The sequence below is a fragment of the Carlito syrichta genome, unplaced genomic scaffold (assembly GCF_000164805.1).
Source record: "Carlito syrichta isolate Samal-C Ts95f unplaced genomic scaffold, Tarsius_syrichta-2.0.1 Scaffold305660, whole genome shotgun sequence".
Lineage (NCBI taxonomy): Eukaryota > Metazoa > Chordata > Mammalia > Primates > Tarsiidae > Carlito > Carlito syrichta.
In genome coordinates this window covers 226,957-248,068 of record NW_007249756.1, presented here as the reverse complement: position 1 = coordinate 248,068, position 21,112 = coordinate 226,957, and positions in this window count along the sequence as shown.

The following is a 21,112-nucleotide window of genomic DNA, read 5'->3' as shown; positions in this document are numbered from 1 at the left end:
GATTCTGAATACGTTTCAATGCTTCTGTGTTAATGGAGGTTTATTAGAAAGAGGCCTTTAAAGGCAAGAGCCATATATTCTATTTTGATTGAACTTAAAGAACATATGTAGTGCTCTGCACTAGTGGATCCACAATCAATGCTGCTGGCTGACTGAATTAGCTTTAATGCAGCTAGGTTAAAGGAAAGATAGGCGTCTTTCATTTTTTTTAAGCACTAAATTTTTAGTTTAAGTATATGGACATATTTTTCAATGATTTGAGTTTTCTCAACAATACTTATTATAAGTATGTTCTTTTTTAAAATTTTTGAACAAATGCCTATATAAGATAGCTTATATATTTTCTCTCTGATGTATATTTAATAAAAGAGGCTTTATATTGTGTTACAATATAGTAGAGAGCATATTTTTCTTGAAGAGGTAGGATTATCATGAATTACAAATAAATTCTGAAATATAGGAGGCCAATTATTGTTTTCAAGATTTTCATTTATGAAATTACTTCTATTTATACCATACTGAATGATAAGAGGCATTCAAACTACTAAACTAGTATATTTGTGCTTTTTTCCCTATCCACTGATTTCTGCATAATATCAAAAACTTCCCAAAGATAACCCAAATTTTCTCATATACATAAGGCAACATGGTTATTTAGAATATGCTTGTCTACATATTGCCAGGATTAGATCATATGGCTCCTCATATACTTACTTGTCTAGAAGGGAATGTACAAATATACTCTGCATCACTAACTAGGGCTTTTGCCCCAAATCTCTGTGTATGCAGCAAGCTATATTATAGCACAAGTGAACTCTAGTGCCTCTTTTTGCCTCTCCATTTTACAGCCTAGACTTGAAGAAGTGAAGACAGATGCCCTGCTAAGTTCCTTTCCTCTATATTTTCAGGCAGAAGAAGATCTAAGCTGGTGTTTAATACCAACTCTCTTCCAAGGGAGTAAAATCATCCCAAGAGGGGAAAAAAGGCACTCCACAGAGAAGGTAGACCTTTCGATCATTTTTCTATCTCTTCAGAACCCTATGCCTTGCTAGTACCCGAGCTACTCCTCACTTCAAGAGAAGAAGCAGGCAGTGGGTTGGCAATGCAGGTTTTCTCTCATGAGTAAATCTCTGAATGTGGCCATGGCCCAGCACATCAGGCCAGGTGGTCTAGGGTGTTTCACATGAATACTCAGAGGAACAGGAGCTAGAGCAATTAAAAAAATTATATTAATAAAAACTTTTAAAGAAATCCCATATTAATTATTCCTTTAAAAATTGAATTGTTGTGAAATACGCATAACAAAGCTTACTCTCTTACCCATTTTTTTTTTTTTTAGTTGGATTCTCACTCTGTCATCCAGACTGGAGTGCAGTGGCACACTCCCAGTCACTGCAGCCTCAACCTGCTGAGCTCCGGCGATCTTTCCGCCTCAGTTTTCCAAGTAGCGGGAACTACAGGTGCGCACTACCATGCCCGGCTAATTTTTGTGATTTATTGTAGAGATGAGGTCTCACCAAGTTGCCCAAGCGGGTCTCAAACCCTCAGGCTCAGGCAATCCACTCACCTCGGCTTCCCAAAGCTTGGGATTACAGGCTGAGCCACTGAGTCCGGCTCTCTTACCCATTTTTAACTCTACAGTTCAGTGTGCATTTAACTACATTCACAGTTTTGCATTGATCACCACCATCCAACTCCAGAAGTTTTTTCATCTTGCAAAACTGAAACTCCATACCCATTAAATGTTAACTCTCATTCCTTCCTCTCCCTATTCCCTGGAAAGCACCATTCTACTTTCTGTCCCTGTGAATTTGACTGCTCTAGGTACTTTGCATAAATAATCTCTTGCAGTATTTGTCTTTTTGTGATTTTTTTCTTTTACTTGGCATAATGTCATTAAAGTTCATGCATGCTGTATTAATAATTCTTATGCTCTTAAACTTTGCATTGTGCTACAAGAACTGCATTGGTCATTTTGTATTGGCTTACATTTATTTAATAGTTTTAAGTTCATTTCCACTAACAGTTCTTCATTTCATTTTTATGATAGTTCTACCACTTGTAACCAGCATTACCCAGCACCATACCAATAGATTGCTTGGTTTCCTTCCTTTGGTTCTTTTCTCTCTGTTTTTTTTTTTTTTGGTACTTATTCGGGTTAGTATTTCCTGTAAGACAATCATGGATCAAAAATTTTATTTGTTATTTGTAGCTCTGGTATAAACTATGGCTATGGACTTTGCATTTATTTTACATTTGTAAAATAGCATATCATGTACACTAGCAATCTCCTGCCATGGGCCAAGTCATATTTTAAAAATTATTTTTAGAAAGATGTTTTACACATAGTAGGACCAATTAAAATACTTTCGATCACAAACTTCTCATCAGATAAAGTAAAACGTTTGGACCAAATGGTGGCACCTTGAAAATTGTTTTATTATCCAGACAGCAGTGTTCTAAAACTCTCCTGAATTATTTTTAATTGTACATAATACTACTATTATTGTAACAGGAAGCCTACATATACAAAAGTCTTGAAAAGATGCTTCCTATTCGTAGCTATCAAGTCATTTTTTTCTTTTCCAGCATTATTATCCTCCACTTGGTGAATATAAAGGGAAATATCACAAGGTTAAGAGACTTCCTTAAGGCAAACAATTAATCTGTTGCAAGGGTCACAAGAAAACTTACCAAGCAACAGTCTGGCCTTGCTAATCAGGAGACATGATTCCTTCGTGTAGGGCACCTTGGTTTGAAAACACTACAGGGGGGAAATAAATAAATAAATGTGAACTATAAGTGGTCAAGTGCCTTCTTTGTTTGCTGGAAGACAATCCAAGACAAAAGAGGCTCTATGTTCAGCAGGAAGTAAGAAGGCAAATTTGCTCATCTGTCTTCAGAACACATATACTTACTGCTGCCTGCATTCAGTTGACATATTCCTTCCATCCAAATGTACTCTAGTTCAGACTACAATCACATACATTTCTCCAACTATATGAACTATTCAATTTTAGATGTGTGAACCTCCAGAACTGTGAAGTAAACAAACCCATTCATTATCAAACAATTCAAAGAAGTAGAAAGACTTAATAATTGTGTGCTTACTCCTGGAAGGAAAGGACTAAAATGGACAACAGTCCAGAGGGATAAAGATTTCTCCCTCCTGCCTTCTACATAGGATACCAGGAGATAATCCATAGATAGGACTTTAAGCAAATCGAATTAGCAATGAGAGATGAGAAAGATGTTTTCTAAAAGAGGGAAAAAGTTTAAAAAGAAGTAGTTTTAGACTTTCAAGCTTTGAACCTGGAAATAAATGTTAGATTACTTATAAAATACCAGTGGAAGAGTCTACCTCCTTAAAGGTACAGAACTAAAAATATTTTTTAAATGTCTGAAAAACTTAACCAAATTCATGGAAATCAATGCTGAACAGGAAAAAGAAACAACATCATCATACACAGAAATCTTTTACTTAGAAAAGAGCAGGATAGAGAACAAATATTATCAATCAAAAAGACCACTAAAAATGATATTAAATGCATTCACTTTTTCCCAAAATCGGGCAGTTCCTTGCAGCAAAATATTATGGGATCATAGGCATACCAAGTGTACACTGTTTGCTATTGATTCTACTTGCTACAGAAAGTCTTTGTCATCATTCATAATGTTTCTGTCTTGCTGTACCTGTCAACCAGTAAATCTCCTGCCACGGGAAAGATCATATTTTATTATTTATTTTAAAGATGCTCCAAATGTAGCAATAACAATCAAAATATTTTCTACCACCAGAAAGGGGAAAGAACCATAGTGGGACCTTCCCTGTGTGCTCACACTGGACAGCCTTGACCCCAGTCGTCCATGCTGCTCCAGACAACCTTCCCTCACAGCTTTCATGTTATCCAACCACAATCAATGGGACAGGGCTATGTCTCCAATTAGACTGTAAGATTCCTGACAGCAAGTTCTCTGTGTGAGTCATCTCTGTACCTTAAGTGCCTCACACAGCACATAGCAAAGATAAAGCACTCAAACAGATTTGCACCAAAGAAAGAATTGGTGTGGTTCACCTCCAGAGGAAGGTAAAATTTACTCTAAATGTGAGGACTCTTGAACTATATTCAAGTGACTTGCGCTAAACTCAGCAGCATTCATTGGGTTTGTAAAATGTAACCTGGATTCATTCCTATGTTGAGTAATATGTTCTGAGTTTTCAAGTCTGGGCCAGAAATCTGCAATTGCAAGCTTCCTGCTTTCTTCATCCCAAAATAGGACACATGCTCTTGACTCTTACTCCCCCTCAGGTGAATTTTTCACCTTCTTGTCTAAATTTAAGGTAGTCTGGATTTTCCTCATTTTTGGAAATAACCTAAATTCTAGCTTCCAGACAACTAACACACAGCTTCAAAATATCATTTATATTTTTCAGAGGTGATCTGCTCTTCCTCATATTGTCCTTTTTTTTTTTTTTTTGAGTTGGAGTCTCACTCTGTCACCCAGACTGGAGTGCAGTGGCCGCTCCCGGCCACTGCAGCCTCGACCTGCTGGGCTCCGGCGATCCTTCTGCCTCAGCCTTCCAAGTAGCTGGAACTACAGGCATGCGCTACCACGCCCGGCTGATTTTTGGATTTATTGTAGAGATGAGGTCTCGCTGCCCAGGCGGGTCTCGAACCCGCGGACTCAGGCAATTCACTCACCTCAGCCTCCCAAAGGCGTGGGATTACAGGCTGAGCCACCAAGCCCGGCTTCATATTATCTCTTAATGGTTGTCCAGTTTGTCCTAGAATCCTAGTATGACATGCATTTCAGAGCACAAGAAAGAAATGTCACGAATGTTCAGAGTCCTGCTACATTGGTGAAGTTTCCACTGTATTAGTGTTCTAGAGTATTTCAGACAATCTCCTCTAAGGCAAATAAATGATAGATTGTTATACCTCATACCTCTTAACCTAAGAAAGAAATGCAGATGACGATGACCCCTGAATTGATTATTGTAAGATAATTAAATGGGCATGATAGATGGCATTGCTTACAAAGTAAACATCATAAGTCAAGGTCAAAAGATGTGAAATGGTATGTTTTCTACAAGGAAGCAAAAGCAGTTACATATCATTAAAGCATAAACTATAAGGCAAGCAGTGTTGGGAGAGGTGAATGGAAAGGTAGTCAGAGCTGAAACAATCAACTTAACCACTGAAAGGTCTTAAGTAAGAGAATTGTATAATCTTTGGTTCCCTCAGAAAGCAAAAACGGAGGCAAACTGCGCATGCTACTAATTTATTGGAAAGTGTTATCACAGGAAAGCAGGTGTGAGGGAAAAGGGAAGTGATACAGAAGCGAGACAGAACCAAGGATGTTACCAAGCTATCTAGTGCAACTGGCCAAAATGGATTGTCCGACAAAGCACGTGAAAAACTGTTTCTAAAGACAGACTGTTTGAAGAGAAGGGAATAAGAATTATGTATATAAATAATGAGCGAGAGAGAGCCTGAGATATGTGTGTGTGTGTGTGTGTGTGTGTGTGTGTGTGTGTGTGTGTGTGTATACATACACACATACATATATATCTCAGGATCAAGTACTCAGTAGTATATCAGGAACTGTTTTTCAAAGAGTGACAAGTTCTCTGACTCAGAAGATGTGGTCTTGCCTCAGAAACTGAGGTATTTGCATTTACCTCTCCTATTGAGACTTATCAGGTATTGTGCAGTGTCCTTATCCATCAAAAACATCCCTACCACTATCACATTTCCAGGGCTATACAGTGTGGGAGCTGTGGAAGCTTACATAATAGTCTGACTTATTGCAGAAACAAACCTATTGCTACCTTTCTGAATGAATGGGTTCAGTCAACATTAATTAATGTGTTGTATACAACCTCCAGACTTCAAAGAGTTCAACAAATGTGGTGCTTTTCCTTAGTAGAAAAGTATTTTCCTTTTAACTTAATTTAATTTTAGAGTTGTGAGGTACATGTGAGGATTTATCATGTGAATAAATTGTGTGCCAATGAGGGTTGGGCTTCTAGAGGACCCTCTCTCCCCTTGATAGCAGAGAAGGAATTTTTTTTTTAGCCTCCTCTTTTTTTTGAGTAGGGATCTCACTCTGTCACGTAGGCTGGATTTCAGTGGCATAATCATGGCTCATCAGTCTCGACTTTCTGGGATCAGGAGATCCACCTGCCTCAGGTTTCCCAGTAGCTGGGATTGCAGTCAGATGCCACCACACCTAGTTAATTTTTTATTTATTTCTTTCCTGGTAGAGACAAGGTCTCACTATGTTGCCTAGGCTGGTCTTGAACTCCTGGGCTCAAGTGATCCTCCTGTCTTGGCTTTCCATAGTGCTGGGATTTTAGTGTGAGCCACTGTGCCCAGACTTAACTTAAAAAAAAAAAAATTGGATTCAGGATGACAAGTGCATGTTGTTCCATGAGCATATTACACACTGATAGGGATCGGGCTTCTGGTGTTTCCGTTCCCCAAGTAGTGAAAAAAGAAAGTACCTGATAGGTAGTTTTTCAACTCTCATCTCCTCCCATCCTCCCTCTTTTGATGTTTCTCATGTCTATTTTTCCCATCTTTATGTCTGTGAGTACCCATTGTTTAGCTCCCACTTATAAGTGAGAATATGCAGTATTTGGTTTTCTGTTTCTGAGTTAGTTCATTTAGGATAGTGGCCTCCAGCTCCATCCACGTTGCTGCAAAGGACATCATTCATTCTAGAAGGAAATTTAGTTTAAAGATGATTAAGGATTAGTAACAAAAAGCAGAGTGTTTCTTTTGCTTTCACAAACCACTCAATACAGCACTTCTGACATCAGATGTGTGAGGGTTATTTTCCATACACCAAGCAGTTCTTCAGCAGACTGTCCTCTAATTTAATTTTGACATTATCTACTTGGAGATAATTTTAGATCCCACAGATTGGAAACTTAGTTCCACAAGACTGCCCCCCACCCTCATTTCAGATTTCACTGACAAGTCCTAGGTTGTGACCTGCACTTTTGATCAACCAGCTATAAAATCTGACTGATCAGCTATAAAATGATTGGATTCATGTTCCAGAGCAGTTCACACTTTACTTATATTAACCCATTTTTTATAAAGCATATTACAACAGACACTGATAACCATATGGAAGAGATGCACAGAGGATGACATGTGAGAAGGCATATGGTGCTTCCATGCCCCTCCGCTGCACCACCCTTTTGCCACCGCATAGGTTCAGCTCTCCCGAACCCTGTCTTTTTGGATTCGTAGGGAGGCTTCATTACATAGGCATGATTGATTACATCATTTTCCATTGGTGATCAGCTTAACCTTCAGCCCCTCTCATCTAGAGAGGGGCTGAAGGTTAAGCTGATCATCTTTCAGCTCCACCCCTCTAATTATGCTTTGGTCTTTCTGGTGACTAGTCCTCCTCCTTAAGTTATTCAGGAGACTCCAGCCACCCTTCATCTTATTAGCATACGAAGACAGTCATCATTCAAGATTCTAAGGGTTTTGAAGCTATGTGCTAGAAAACAGAAACAAAGACCAAATATATATTTTACAATATCACAAAGATGGTGCCCTGACTTGTCTAAGACCACTGGATTGCTAAAAATTACACCAGTGTGACAAGTCCCTGAATCTTTATCTTCAACATGTGTCATACTAGACATATATGTGTCTTACTAGTACCTTAAGATACTTATAACTTTCTGCTTACCAGGTTAAAATAGCATTATGCCATTGCTATAGTGGAGGCATATAATGGTCTGAGGAAGCCAAGATATTTACTGTCCCTGAAGATTGCATTTTGCCAGAAAGCTAAAGAGTTAGCACAGATCTGAATCAAAATTGTAAATGTGTACTACTGTCCTTGCCATGTAAAAATGAACTGAGTCTCCTTATTGATGAGGAGAGTTTATTGAGGTTCAATAAAAATGCATTTTCCAGGTCCATATCTGCAAACCAAGTGACATTGTGCTGATCTAATGCAGCCACTGCTGTCCTTTTAAATTTGTGATAGTCCATCCTCATCCACCACAATTCATCTGTTTTGGGCAGCAACAAGATGATGAATTGAATGACAATATCATAAGCGAACACTACTCTGGAATCTTCTTTTTTAAAATCAGAGTCTTACTCTGTCACCCAGGCTCACTCTGTTACCCAGTCCTTTCACCTCAGCCTTCCAAGTAGCTGAAATTACGGGTGCGAACCACCATACTTGGCTAATTTTTAAATTTATTATAGAGATGAGGTCTCACCAAGTTGCCCAGGCTCGTTTCAAACCCCTAGGCTCAGACAATCCTCTCGCCTCCACCTCCCAAAGTGCTGGGATTGCAGGTGGAAGTCACTGCACCCAGCTTACTCTGGAATCCTTTCAGTATTTTTGAAAAGTACAACTTTGTATTCTCTCCCAGCATTCAATATTTCCTCTGATTATCTATTCTTACTAGAGAGTGGAAACTTTCATGTCTTTTGCTTGTCCCTTTCTACCATAGTGGCCTTATTCCACTGGTCATCATGATTCTGTCCTGCTCTTAAGTCTATATATCAAAATCATATACTTATGGGTTAAGGAATTAACTAAAGGGTAAGTTTGAGGACCCATTGTACATATTAACTTAAATACAATCTTTATATATAATTTGTACTCCATAAGCCCCTATTCTGACCAGAAGGACACGATGGCATTTCAGGTCCACTGGTATCATCTCAGACCCTATAACTGTTATTGAAAAATTTAGATATTCTCCTTTCTTTGTATATAGCTACTATGATAAATCATCCTAGGTCACTTTGGTGAAGGATCAGAAGAATATTCAATGTTTATACCAACAGTGGTGTTTCAAGGTGCTTATATAAGGGAATCAGGTTTTCCCTTTAATCGGTAGGCTTTGGATCTGGAAACAAACAATGGATCATAGTTGTCCATGCCAGGGGATGATATCAGCATTCTGTTAGCCAACTTTCAATTTTTAAAAATTATGTAGTTTGAGTAAACATCTGGTTAGCTGTTCATTTTTTTGTCCTTAGATTCCATATAATTCTTTAGCTATGCCACCAGCTGCTGTGAGTGAAAGCACCCTCCCTCATTGGGTCCCCATGTTCAACACAGAAATACATCTACTTTTTCTCTTCCACGTGGCTTTGCAATAACAGAATCTCATTATCTACATTCATATTAGGCTTCATCCTCCACAGTCAACCTGAGTGTACAAGAAACAGCAATTATGGTGTTTCTCAAAGAAGCTGATATCTAACTCTTCTCTCCAATGCATTTCTTGCAGTCTTAGTGAAGGGTGTCCTCTAATGCTCAGTAAACTTATCAGGTAGTACATTTTCAGTTCTTATATAGTCAGTTTACGGTAACATTTCCACTTCCTTGAGCCATCTAGGCTTTGAGTTTTCTATACCTTATTCTCACTTTTTATCTTAATCTCATCTATAATAAGCCATAATAATAATATCCAGACTTCAAGAGTCATTCTAATAGACTACCAAAACAAGTTAGGAGTACCTGTTTGAACATTGAACTTTGAGTCACAGATCAATGTTTCTGCCAATAAATTATCTCCTATTCATTCTTATAGATCTCTATTCCAATCTAGACTTTACCATATATAATCCTAAATGAGTTCGCTGGTTCCTGCTAGGACATATTAGCCACGTGAGTACAAGAATTACCCACCTTATTACCTAAAGACAGTTTTTAGATCCTAGCAAATAGTTTGGTAGTCTTCTTTCTAGTTTTCTTTAGAGAGAAAGATAGGTCGATTTTTAAAGAGGTCAAAGCTGCTAGAATTTTCAGAGCAGAATAAGAGGGAGAAGAGAGGAGAAAGGAGAAAGAAGAGAGGAGGGAGGAGGGAGGAGGGAGAGAGGAAGAGAGGGAGTAAGGGAGAGAGAGGGGGGGAGAGAGAGAGAGAGAGAGAGAGAGAGAGAGAGAGAGAGAGAATCTTCAGAGGAGTCCTCTTTTGTCTTTGAGTTTAATGGAAACAGTAAAGTCAGAGTTCCAAAAAGCTTCACAAACCTCGAGCAAAAAGAAACAAAGAAAATCATATCAAGGCACATTAAAATCAAATTGCTGAAAATTACTGATCAAGATAAAACATTAAAAGCAGCAGGGAAGAAAAAGACACGTTATATACATAAATACTGTACGTTAGCTAAGCAGGATACTCCTGCACTCCTGTGTCACTATTTTATTCTCTGCAGTTAAGTAATGTTGATCAGATTTTCTTCTTGGATCCTGTATACATCACTGCATAAAACAACCCAGACTGGTGTGAAATTATCAATCTGTTCTCAGCAATTAATGAAGCAAAACTATATCCTATGGATAATAAAATGTGTTTGACTATAGATCAGTCTTTTTAATGAATGCCTAGGTAGACAACCCAGTTAACCAGATCTTAAGTTGATCATGAGTGTAATTTTCGCCACATAACATATATGTCACAGATTATTAAAAGATTCTTGCCAGAATTAACAGTCTTTCAAATGTTGGCCCTAGCATAAGAAGGCAGTCTAATGAAACAGTATAAGAGCTTGAACTCTGCAATTGGACTGCATGGGTTGAAATCATGACTAATATGTATTAACTTTGAGACATTGGGCAAGTTACTTAATTCTCATATGTTCACATGTACATACTGTACAATAAAAGAGACTATTTCATAAGATTTTAAGAGAATTTTTTGAACACACATGCTATTTCTCTTAGCCATATGTCTATGTATACTAATCCCTCTTAAAATTTAGGTACACAGAAAAGGATGCATATTTTGACTATACATTATTTGACAAAATCAGAACTTTAACTGTCTAATGATGAGTGTAACTTTCACAAATTTTTGTGTTTTTTGAATATATTTCCTAAGTTAGGAAACTAATATACCTCCTCTAGAGTAGCATTTTACCAGATAAATGAACCCAGGCAAGTTCCCACTGCCTGCCTAGAGTTGAGGGAGGTAATGTCTCAGGGAGAGTCTTGGTGTGTAATTAGGAGCTAGGAATACGCACATGGGGCTTATCCTAGCAGTTAATCTTTAGAATTAAATTATTCTTGTCTTTCACCAATTCAACCCCCTGCTGGGGCATCATTTGTGTCAAATTAAACAAGGTTTCCTGGTCTAATCCTATTTCTGTAATGTGAGTAATGGAAAGTAGTTAATAAGAGAAGCATGCCCAATTAAAATCAGGTTTTGGAGATTTTCTGTGATAGTAGTAAAGAGTGAATATGTCTCTAGCCCATATGCATATTCTTATTTAGAATAAGAAGCAAGAGAAAATAAGGAGAGAACTGCATTGCTTTTGAATGCTGTGATGCTGAGTCTGGCATATGCAATTGAGTAGATGTCAAGTTTGGGCAAACTCACCAGACAGGAATGTCCCTCTTCCTTAGTTCTCCTTCTCTGGATGAGTAAGGGGTAAAGAGGAAAGCAGGGTGTTCACTAATACACTGCCAGAGTTGTGACTGGAAAACCCCTATTTATGGGAGAAACATAGGCTAGGGAGAGGGTTGCTTCTCGACATCACCACTACAGTAATCTTGGTAATATTGTTAAATGAAGTAAAAGTAGCATGCATATAAATAGTAAATAGTCATAACTTCAATTTTCTATTAAAAGGTGTATCAATAATCTTTAATTTTCTATTTTTTCTGCATTTTCTAAGTTTTTTATATTGAACATTAATACTTTAATAATTAGAAAATAAACATTTCCACAGTGTTAAAAAATTTCTTTTTTACAGTTTTTTTAAAAAAGATTTCTATGATCTTGCTATATTGTGTATCAAATAAATTGAAGATCTTTAACTTTTAAATATATGAATATGAGGTTTATTGACTAGATCTAACATACAAAAGTAAGTAATCATATTATTAAGAAAAAAAGAGATTCTTCTAAGTGCTACCAGAAGACTAAATCAATTTAGAATGTCTTCAGTATGTGAAATGTGTTAAATATTACATTAACATAAATTTTTGAAGTATATGAGTAAATTGTATAATATTCAGGGTAGTTTATATGTTACTCTTTTTTAAATTTTTTAATTTCAAAGATGTGGATTACAATTTAGGGGTAGGTATACAAATGTTCATTATGCAGATACCCTTGATGAGGTGTGCCCACTCCCCAATCCCAGCAGATTCCCACTACTGCCAATCCCACACTCCCCTTCCCCCACAGTTTCCCACTACTGTCAATCTTTTTCTTACAGTATTATGATAATTGCTCAAGGTCTGCTTATGAGTGAGAACATGTGATACTCAGTTATTTGTTTCTGTGATAGATTGCTCAGTATTATAGACTCTAAGTCCATCCAGGTTGCTGTGAAGTTCATGATTTTGTCCTTCCTTATGGCTGTGTCGTATTTCATCATGCATATGTACCACATTTTAAAAATCCAGTCCTCTTTCAATGGGCAGCTCCGTTGGTTCCATGTTTTTGCTACTGTGAATAAGGTTACAATAAGCATGCCCCTGTAAATACATTTTCCTAGAGTGGTTTGAGTTCCTCCGGGTATATTTCCTGTATTTTGGGGTCATATGGAAGATCGATTTTTAGATCTTTTAGAAATCACCACATTGTTTTCCACAGAGACCGTACTAGTTTACACTCCCACTAACAGTGTAGAAGTGTTCCCTTTTCACTGCATCCTCTCCAGTATCTGTTTTTTTTGTTGTTTTTTTTTTTTGAGTTATTGATGATGGCCATCCTGACTAGAGTTAGGTGGTATCTCAGTGTAGTTTTAATTTGCATTTCTTTGATGACTAGTGAGGGAAGTGTTTTTTCATGTATCTGTTGGCTGCTTTTATGTCTTCTTGTGAGAAGTATCTATTCATATCTCTTGCTAATTACACATAGTTTGACATCTTACTATCAATCAGCCTTTTGACATAGTCCATATTATTTCAATTTTTGAGCTATCTTTCTCCTGTGGTCAAGATGAAGTCCCAACAAATAGTGGAATAAATTAAATGGATAATGTTTGAGGGTTCTTTTCACTACACTGTGTTTACTATATATATATTTTTATTTTCTTAAGTGTTCTCTGAAAAGAAACTTTTTCTGTGAGGTAATCTGCAAACAAATGGGAGAAAAGTACTAATAGTTCAAGTTAGAAATTGATACAGATTGATATGTAAAAAATAATAAGCTCCATTGCTACCCTCCTTTTTTGCTACTACTGCCATCGTTTAATAAAGCACCTTCATGCCTTGTGCAGTCTGTTTTAATGGATTACTTTATTTAGTCCTCACAACAAATTTTTGAAGGTATATGTTAGTATTTTCATTTCAAAAGTGAATTATCTGACTCTGGAAGAATTTAAGTAGCATAAGAATTACTCCTTTGTGTTATAGGAAGATGCCGTTTTGCATTTCTCTCTCTCTCTCTCTCTTTTTCTTTCTCTCTTTCCACAATGTGATGTTAGCTGAGTGATTGTGTGACTAAATGGTATTTTTAAGAGCAACACTCTTCACTAGAAGAAAGATATTACATGTTCAACCAGGCCTCATACTAAACACCTTAAGTTAGATGTTTTATTTCATTTTCACCACTTAGAGTTGGGTACAATAAACATATTTTACATTTAAAATACTGAATTTCAGAGATACCAAATGACTTGTTCAAGGTCCCAAAGATAGGTAATGACAAAGCCAGAATTCAAACCTAGGTTGCCAAATTGAAACCACAGGCTCTTGACAACAGAGGATACAACATTTTTTTTCCTTATAGTTTCCACTTCCACATGTGACATTTCCCAGTGCCTACCTGTACAACTGTATCCCTGACTTCTCCTTCACATTTAGTGTGGCCTTATGTTTTGCTTCCCCAAAATGTCTTTGATTACATCAGTTGTTCTGGTCTTTTGTATAGTTAGTCCCTCTTTCATTCTCAAAAGGAGCTAAGAGTAGAGAACGAATTATATGGTCTCCTTACCAAAAACCAATGAAGATATATACTGGAATTCACCTGACAACCAGCTGTGAGCCAGCTCTGCAATTAAAGTCCATTTTGCTTAGGGACTTGTAATTTCTCTGACACACAGGAAGATAAATAATTCTAGTCATATAGATACTATATGACTAAAAATTTCAGCATTCCCAAACTAGAGTTTTAATAACAGTTAAAGTAGGTAATTCTGTTCATGTTACCTATCTCCCCCTACCAAAGACATTTGTATTCTCAAGGGTGCCATTGATGACCATGTCCTTATTAAAAGTTGTTTTAAAGATTGCTAACCAAAAATAGGTGTTAAAATAGTTTAAAGTTGAAATATATAGATGCATCAGAGATTTTAAAAAGGCATCTCTGAAACTGGGCCATAAATAACATATAAACAACTACTAAGTTGAGTTATAACAACTGATTAACAGAAAATATTCTGGTGCTCTGACTACAGTTTTGTATTTGTGCACTGTACCAGTTTTCAAATAATATGGTGTTTTCAGTTCTGTCAAAATATTTGCTTTGTTCAAGAGCACTTTATTAATAGTTTTGATTCTCAGTGATCTGTTAAGACTTATTTACCAGTGGCCTGTAGTCATACCCACGATGCCCAGGGTGCAGACGGGAGTTATTTTGTCCACTACAAAATCACAACTGATATTGGAAATTGTATAAGCCAAATAGATGCTTATTTTATGGTATTACAAATGCTTAAATTCATTGCAAACTTTACTGAGTAGCTAAGATTGAAGTAATGATCAAGAAAATGTGAGTACTATATTTAGAATTGATATATGTTTCAAAGATGCCTTTAGAAATGTCTGATTTCCTAAGACATCTCTATATTTAACAAATTTCATGGTATGTAGAGTTGAAAAAGCCAGATGCTCAGAAATATGCTGAAATTGAATATTATAACTTTGATTAAGTGTCACAAAATTGAATCAGACTTCCAAAACCTTCTCTCTGCCTGTTTTGCTGTGTATTTTTCCTGGCTATAAAAGTAAATGGTTCTGATATTTTCTTTTTAATTGCTATACCTCCATAGTCCTAGGAATTTGGGGATCAGTTTGGGACTAAGAATCATGCCAGGAAGATAAATTACATTCATATGTCAGATATTGCCTCACAATGCTATCTAGCTCAGCAGGCTATAATGAGTCCCCACTCACCAGGCCAAGATCCAGCCAAAAAAAAAAAAAATATATATATATATATATATATATATATATAAATAAAAGAACACCTACTGTTTCTCCATCAAGGGCAACTCTCTCAGAGGGCAAACAAAAGCAACAGAGGGAGGCCAACCATATCCATGCAGTACTATGGGTTGCTATGCAACCCCCTGTGCAAGTTGGGTAGCAACAGATGGACACTTTGAATAGAATTAATGCCCCTCTGACCCACGTGTTAAATAGTACCCAAACCTACTGCCTGATGAATTCCATTAACTATAGGCATACTTACACATATAAAATATGGCATCGTAACTGACATTGTTATTACCTGCTTTACTAAAATAAAGTCATAAATCTATAGCAAAATTTGAGACTGATAATATTCCATGGGATATTTCTATTTTTTTCTCGATAAATGAATCACTGATGTCTCATAACCTGGGGCTACATATTTCCTTATAGTGTTGCTCTGATTTTGTATGCAAACCTGCAATGTCTGCTCTGAGTTTCAGTTTCATTTTTACGTGGAGTCCGGCTTCTTCCTCAGCCATTGTCACCTGTGGGCTCTGGGCATTGTATAAGAGCCCTCCTTTTATTGGAACTTTAAGAAAAGAACATAACATAGAATAAATATTTTATATTCCTTTTTGGGGACAATGTTGTAATCATGCTCCTGATTGAACAATCGATCTAAAGTCTATACCCAAAGACCCAAAAGTTCTTTGTCCTTCTACCTTCTGCCTCGGTCAAGTTTAAGCCACGTTTTGTCAATTGTAGGGAGTAAATTTTAAAGGAATCAGTATGCTTTCAAAGATTATTAGGATAGGATCCCCTCTTTGATCTCTTAAATTTCATATACTATGTGACTTAAGTCATGAGAAACTGAAAGCAAGGGACATTGGGTCTTAAAAAAAAAATCTATCAGTGTAGTGTATCATATTGGTGACAGCGAGCAGTTTTTAAATTTTAATGAAACATATATATGATAAGATATCTTAATAAAGTGGTATAGAAAACAGAGCATTGGCTCAGTGGAAGGAACCTAGAGAAAGGTCTCTGTTCCTAGCTCTAAACCTACATAGTCTTAAAATATATTTTTTAAAGTTTCTTTACTGTTCTTCACTTTTAAGTGAAGACATTTTGGCTAGATTTTTAAAGATTTATTTGAATTTTCTCATTCTCTGAAAAAAAGATATAGTTAAAAATAGGATGAGTAATAATTGCATTTCTAGCTGAGGATAAAGACGGTATTTTTCAAAGCTCAATATCCACATATAATTATAAAATTATTTTGTTCTGATAATAGAAAATATAGAAGAAACTGAAAACCCTTAGTCTCTAGGACCTAGAATATTCTGCAGGCTTCTTTGTGCTGCTGTTCCTTGTGAGTGTTCATATCTAAGGGAAAAGATATGCTCGCCCATTGACTATGTGACTCTTACAAAAGTTTTACGTCCTGCAACGTAAACTCTTGCCTGGAACAACGCTTCTGTGAGAGGGGACAACTGCATGAGTGCCTCTTGTTTGGAAAGTGGTGCTGCTTCTTTTTCAGGCCTCCTGCTGCCGCCTGGTATGTCTTTGGTTTGAAAATATGAGCTCAGATTTCTACTACTGTGTGCACAGGTTGTTATCTCTTTATGGAGAATTATCACACACATGTTATATGCTTACATATGTTCTCAGAAAGAAATATTTGCTTGTTTCCATTTGCTTGTCTTCCTATCTCTTGAAAGCCCTGGGAATGGAAAATGTGGCATCTTAAATTATTTTTGTCATATCCTGCAAGATTTAGTGTTAATGACTCTATGATGTCTTACCACTTTACTGCTACCTGAAGTAATCACATGGAAGCAGTTCAGTATAGTAGCAAGCTTATCCTCATCTTTGTAGTCCCATGTACTTTCTGATGAAACAAGAGATTTTATTTAGTTCTACATTTATTCTGGTACTTCACTGAGTTTCTCTGATGTCTAAATTTATATATTTGTTGTTATTTTTTTTTTTTTTGAGTTAGAGTCTCACTCCATTGCCTAGGTTGGAGTGCAGTGGCACGCTCATGGCCATCCCAGTGTTGACTAGCTGGGTTCCTGTGATCCTTATGCCTCAGTCTTCCAAGTAGCTGGAACTACAGGTGCATGCTACTACGCCTGGCTCATTTTTTTTTTAATTGTAGAGACGAGGTCTCGCTAAGTTGCCCGGGCTGGTCTTGAACCCGTGGGCTCAGGCAATCCACTCACCTTGGCCTCCCAAAGTGCTGGGATTACAGGCTGAGTCACAGATCTTGGCCTTGTTACATTTTTAAATTAGATTTTATTTTATTATAGAGATGTGAGGTCAAAGTAAGGATTAACTACATAAGTAGATTGCATGCAGGTGAAATTTGGGCTACCAGCTGGCTGTCACATCCCCAGTATTGGATCAAGTATCCTTTCTGTTATGTGTCCCCTTTCACTCCTCTGACAGTGTCCCGTTACTGCCAATTCCTCCTTTGTGCTAATGTGATTGACTTTCAAGTCCCATTTATGAGTGAGAACATGCAGTATTCATTTCTTTGTTTCTGTGATAGAACACTTAGAATGGGACTCCAATTCCATCCAATTTCCCGAGACGTTATGATTTTGCTCTTGTTTATGGCTACATAAGGCTCCATGGTGTATATGTACCACATTCTCTTTATCCAGTCCATTTTCAATGGGCAGTAGTGTTGTTTCCATGTTTTTGATATTGTGGATAGTGTGGCAAAAAACATGCATGCTGATGTCTTTCATGTAGAATGATTTATGTTCCTCTGGGTATATTCCCAAGAGAGGGATTGCTGTGTCATATGGAAGATCAATTTTTAATTCTTTTAGAAATCATCACGCTGCTTTCCATAGAAGTTGAACTAGCTTGCACCCCCACCAACAGTGCAGAGGCCTTCCATTTTCTCCACACCCACGCCAGCATCTGTTTTCCTTTTATAATTTATTAATTATGACTTACTGCAATTAGGTGGTATCTTATTATAGTTTTGATTTGCATTCTCTGATGATTAGTGAGACTGAGCATTTTTTCATGTGTCTATTGGTCGATCATGTGTCTTCTTTTGAGACATGTATATTCACATCCTTTGCTTAGTTTTTTATTGGATTGTTTGGTTATTTTCTTTTTACTTCATTTGAGTTCCTTGTAGACCCTGGATGTTAGGCCTTTGTCAGATACATAATTTACTAATATTTTATCCCATTCTGTGAGTTGTTTCTTTACTCTCTTGATGATTTCCTTTGTCCAGCAAAAGATTTTCAATTTGATGAGGCTTCACTTGTACATCTTCACTTTTATGGCATTCACTTTTAGAGACTTGCTCGAGAATTCATTGCATACTCCAATGTGCATAAGGGAGTTTTCTGCATTTCCTTCTAGAATTCTTATAGTTTGAGGTCTTACATTTAGGTCTTTGATCCATTTAGTGTTGACTTTTGTACATGGTGATGGGTGGGGTTCCAATTTCATTATTCTCCATGTCATCAGCCAGTTTTCCCAGCACCATTTGCTGAATATGGTCTCCTTTCCCCAGTGGTTGCTATTGATGGTTTTGTTGAAGAGTTGGTTGAGAGACCAAGTTTTTGCTTCCAGAATCTCTGTTCTGTTTCATTGGTCTATGTGCTTATTTTTATACCAATAATAGGCAGTTTTGGTTACTGTAGCCTTGTAGTAAAGTTTGAGGTCTTGAGGTGTGATACCTCTTGCTTTGCTCATTTTGCTGAGGATTGTTTTTGGTTATTAGTGTCCTTTTTCATTTCCATATGGATTTCTGTATTGTTGGTTCTAGGTCTGAGAACAATGATGTTTGTAATTTTGGGTAGGATGCACGTCTTGACAATATTGACTTTTCCAATCCATGATCATGGAATGCTTTTCCATTTGTTTTTGCTATCCTTAATTTTTTGTGTGAAATATTTTGTAGTTCTCTTTGTAAAGATCTTTTACTTCTCTTTTTGGGCGAATGCCAAGGTTTTTCTGTTTTATTTTGGGTTTTTTTTGGTGGCTATATGAATTAAACTGTGCTTTTTTATTTGGTTCTCTGGCTGCTTGTTGCTAGTGTATAGAAATGCAACTATACACAATGTACAATGTCTTTTACACATTTTTTTTTTTTGAGTTGGAGTCTCACTCTGTCACCCAGACTGAAGTGCAGTGGCCGCTCCTGGCCACCGCAGCCTCGACCTGCTAGGCTCCAGTGATCCTTCCACCTCAGCCTTCCAAGTAACTGGAACTACAGGCGCGCACTACCACGCCCGGCTAATTTTTGATTTATTGTAGAGATGAGGTCTTGCCAAGTTGCCCAGGCGGGTCTCAAACCCGCGGGCTCAGGCAATCCACTCACCTCAGCCTCCCAAAGCGCAGGATTACAGGCTGAGCCACCGAGCCCAGCTTTACACATTTTTTTGGTACCTCGAGTCAACTGTCAATGTGAGGATGCTTTTGACAGACTCCCTAAGGGTTTCAAGATGTATTAATAGAATCATATAGTCTGCAAAGAGGGATAACTTCACTTCCTCTTTTCCTATTGGGATACTTTTGATTTCCTTCTTCTGCCTGATTTCTCTGGCTAGGATTATAGCAGTATGTTGAACAGGAGGGGTGAGAGTAGGCATCCTTGTCTTGTTGCCATTCATAGAGCGAATGCTTCCAACTTCTGCCTATTGAGCAAAATGTTGGCTGTGGGTTTATCTTAGGTGGTTCTTACTGTTTTAAGGAATGTTCCTTCTATGCCTAGCTTCTTGAGGGTTTTAATCAAAAAGGGATGCTGGATGTTGTCAAATGCTTTTTATGCATCTAATGATATAATCATGTGGTTCTTGGTTTTACATTTTTTGATGTCTAAATTACATTCATGATCTTGTGATCACGTTGAACCAGCCCTGCATCCCAGGAATGAAGACTACTTGGTCATAGTGGATGATCCTTGAGATATGTTGTTGGATTCAATTTACTAGACTCTTGTTTAGAATTTTTGCATCTATGTTCAACAGGAAAATTGTCCTGTAATTCTCTTTCCTTGTTGGGTTTTTTCCAGGCTTGGGTATCAGTAAGATGCTGGCTTCATAAAGTGAGTTGGGGAGAGTTTCATCTTTCTTGATTTCCTGGAATACTTTAAATGAGATTGACATCAATCCCTCCTTGTATGTCTTGGAGAATTCACCAGGGAAGCCATCTGGTCCAGAACTCTTTTTGGTGGGGAGATTTCTTATGACTCAGTCAGTTTCCCAAATTGTTATTGGTCTGTTTAGAGTTTCAATCTCTTCTTGTTTCAACCTTGGGAAGTTGTGTGATGTCAGAAAGTTCTCCATTTCCATTAGGTTTTATATTTTATTTGCATACAGGTTTTTATGGTAATCATTGACTTCACCTTTTTGTGTTTTTAATTGTGCTTATCTGGACATTCTATTTCTCTCTCTCTTTTTATAGTCAATCTGACTCAGAGACTGTCAATGTTATTTATCCTTTCAAAGAATCAACTTTTTTCTTGTTGATCCCTTCTATGATATTTTTGTCTTTCATGTCCTACAATTGTGACTTTTATCTTGCTGATCTGGATTCTTCTGCTGAAGTTAAGATTTAGGTGATCATGCCTTTCCAGCTCCTTTTAGGTGTGATGTTATGTTGTCTACTTTATGATCTTTCTTTTTTCTTGATGTGTGCATGTAATGCTATGAATTCATGGCATCCCAGATATTCTGATAAGATTTGTCTTTGTTTTTGTTTGTTTCAAGGAATCTTTTTATTTTTGTATTGATTTTTGTGTTGACCCAGAAGTTGTTCAGCATCATGTTGTTTAGTGTCCATGTCTTTGTGTGGTTTGGGGGGATCTTGTTAATGGTGATATTTATTTTTATTACACTGTGACCTGAGAGGATGCATTTTTTTTTTTTTGAGTTGGAGTCTCACTCTGTCGCCCAGACTGGAGTGCAGTGGTCGCTCCCAGCCACCGCAGCCT